The 2,818-nt window shown below is 45.9% G+C and overlaps 1 pseudogene across 1 annotated transcript; it reads left to right on the top strand.

The window, feature by feature from the left end:
• The first annotated feature begins 260 nt into the window (after nt 1-260).
• On the top strand, nt 261-1,329 carry LOC308436851 (protein phosphatase 1A-like; annotated as a pseudogene). Its single transcript has one exon. The product of its transcript is annotated as a protein phosphatase 1A-like (transcript).
• Nucleotides 1,330-2,818: the final 1,489 nt, after the last annotated feature.

The following is a 2,818-nucleotide window of genomic DNA, read 5'->3' as shown; positions in this document are numbered from 1 at the left end:
AAGGTTAGCCTTGTTTCAGTCAATGACAAACCATATCATCATTTTGGAAATGGCCCAAATGTCTTTCAGTAAAGAAAAAAATGATACTCCCGGATGATCTGAGCCAAGGGGCAGCGATGGGAAGGGACGGACCCAGCTAGGCTCCTCCCCTCCTCCGCCTGGGCCCTGGCCACTGTGGCAGGACCCTGTACCCGGCCGCCATCGCCACCGCCTTCCCGGTGAACCGAGGGACCTGCCCGTCCGCGGCTGCTCCGGATCTAGAGAATCAAGTCATAATGGGAGCATTTTTAGACAAGCCAAAGATGGAAAAGCTAATGCCCAAGGGCAGGGGAATGGGCTGCGATACGGCCTAAGCAGCATGCAAGCTGGCGAGCTGAAACGGAGGACACTCATACGGCTGTGATCGGTTTGTCTAGTGGACTTGAGACATGGTCATTCTTTGCTGTATATGATGGGCATGCTGGTCCTCAGGTTGACAAAGACTGCTGTGAGCACTTGTTAGATTACATCACCAATAACCAGGATTTCAAAGGGTCTGCAGGAGCACCTTCTGTGGAAAACGTAAAGAATGGGATCAGAACTGCTTTTCTGGAGATTGATGAACACGTGAGAGTTATGTCAGAGAAGAAACACGGTGCAGATAGAAGCGTGTCAACAGCTGTGGGTGTCATTTCTCCCCCAACATACTTATTAGCTGTGGAACCTCAACAGGTTTACTTTGTAGGAATAGAAAAGTTCACTTCTTCACACAAGACCATAAACCAAGTAACCCGCTGGAAAAAGAATGAATTCAGAATGCAGGGGCTCTGTGATGATTCAGTGTGTCAGTGGCTCTCTGGCTGTGTGGAGAGCCCTTGGGGATTTTAATTACATATGAGTCCATGGAAAAGGTCTGAAGTCCGTGATATTGAGAGGTCTGAAGAAGATGATCAGTTCTTCATTCTTGCATGGGAAATGAAGAGCTCTGTGACTTTGTAAGATCCAGACTCGAAGTCACTGGTGACCTTGAGAAAGTTTGCAATGAATGAAGTCATCAACACCTGTTTGAAGAAGGGAAGTTGAGACCATGTGAGTATGATTTCGATCTGTTTTCCAAATGCACCTAAAGTCTCGGCAGAAGTGGTGAAGATGGAGGCAGAGCTGGACAGGTACCTGGAGTACAGAGTGGAAGAAATCATAAAGAAGCAGGGGGAAGGCGTCCCTGACGTAGTCCTTATGATTGGCATGGTAGCCAATCATGAGAACATTCCCAGCCTCCCATCAGGGGGTGAATTGGAGAGCAAGCAGAATGTAAATGAAGCTGTTGACAACAGACTGAACCCTTACTAAAACGACCACACTGATTCTGCATCAACTGATGATGTGGGTGGGGTAAAGCTGCTCCTGTAGCCATGGATTCGCCTTCGCCTCCAAAGGAGAATCAGCTCACCCTTGCTGACATGGGTGAGGGACCACAGCTTCAGCGATGGAACAGCTAGCCCAGAGTGGATTTTTATTTTTCTTATTGTAAACTTGAGACTTATGTACCTGTGATTTCAAGCCGTAATTTATGTTGTAAATCAGACTCCCATCACTGTCACTGACGAAGGAAATGTGGCTTGTTGTATGACACAGTAGACACAGTCATGCTGTATTTAAACTTGGGGTGCTGTTTTCCCTGTTCCAACCCCAAGATGCTCATGTGTACTTGATTATGAAGAGTCCCAAAAGCTTCCAAAGCCGTGCATCCAGGGTATATGGAAAACTGTCTTTGTGTCCGGCAAGGGACCGGCTTGTGACACAGCCACCCACCCCTTCTCACTTGTCTCTAGGGTGTCCTCTCCTCCTAGCCAAGAGGATTGCAGCTGATCCTGTCTATTCATAAAAGTCTCTATCAACTTTGGGCTAACACGCCTTGATCCTCTGCACCTCTTTATGAGTTCTTAAATTTAATTACTAATTGGTAAGCAGCAGCTTCCTCCACAGAAGGGACTGCCACATTTTTTCCTGTGATCGGCTGGGCCTGCTACTGTTCCTAGTAAGATATTCCCAATTCCATTTTATCAGTTGTGATAGTTTGCATATGCTTGGACCAGGGAGTGGCATTATTAGAAGGTGTGGCCTTGTTGGAGGAAGTGTGTCACTCTGGGGGTGGACTTGGAGACACTCCTCCCAGCTGCCTGAGAATGCTTAGTCTGTTCCTGGCTTCCTTTGGATGAAGATGTAGAACTCTCAGCTCCTCCTGCACCATGCCTGCCTGGATGCTGCCATGCTCTTGTCTTGATGATAATGGACTGAACCCCTGAACCTGTAAGCCAGCCCCAATTAAATGCTGTTATTTGTAAGAATTGCCTTGGTCATGGTGTCTGTTCTCAGCAATAAAACCCTAACTAAGACATCAATAAAACTTGGTTTAAGAAACAAGGGGGGAAAAAAAAGAAAGAAAAAAAATGATAAAGAAGTAATCTATTCATATAATTCTCTATAGAGTTAGAAATGGACAGGTTTCTGATACATATGCACACATATACATATACACATACTCATGTATGTGTGGACCCACAGAGAATTTTATTAAGCCAAAGCAGTTAGAACCCCACACAACATCATTGATATGAAACTGAAGAACAGACAAGATTCAACTACAACAACAGAAGTCAGAACTCCCTGGAGGACTATAACATTGAATCTACATGGCTGAGGAGTTTCAGGGCTGTGTACCCAGAGGAATAGTCATTAGGGACCGGAGAGATGGTTCAGCAGTTAAGAACCTATGGCTGTTCATTTAAAGGATCCCAGTTCCCAGCACCCAAATGGCAGCTCACAATCATCTCTAATT

This window comes from Micromys minutus, assembly GCF_963924665.1.
Source record: "Micromys minutus genome assembly, chromosome: 25".
Classification (NCBI taxonomy): domain Eukaryota; kingdom Metazoa; phylum Chordata; class Mammalia; order Rodentia; family Muridae; genus Micromys; species Micromys minutus.
Note: the sequence above shows the minus strand (reverse complement) of the source record. Positions and strands in the feature narration are given on the sequence as shown.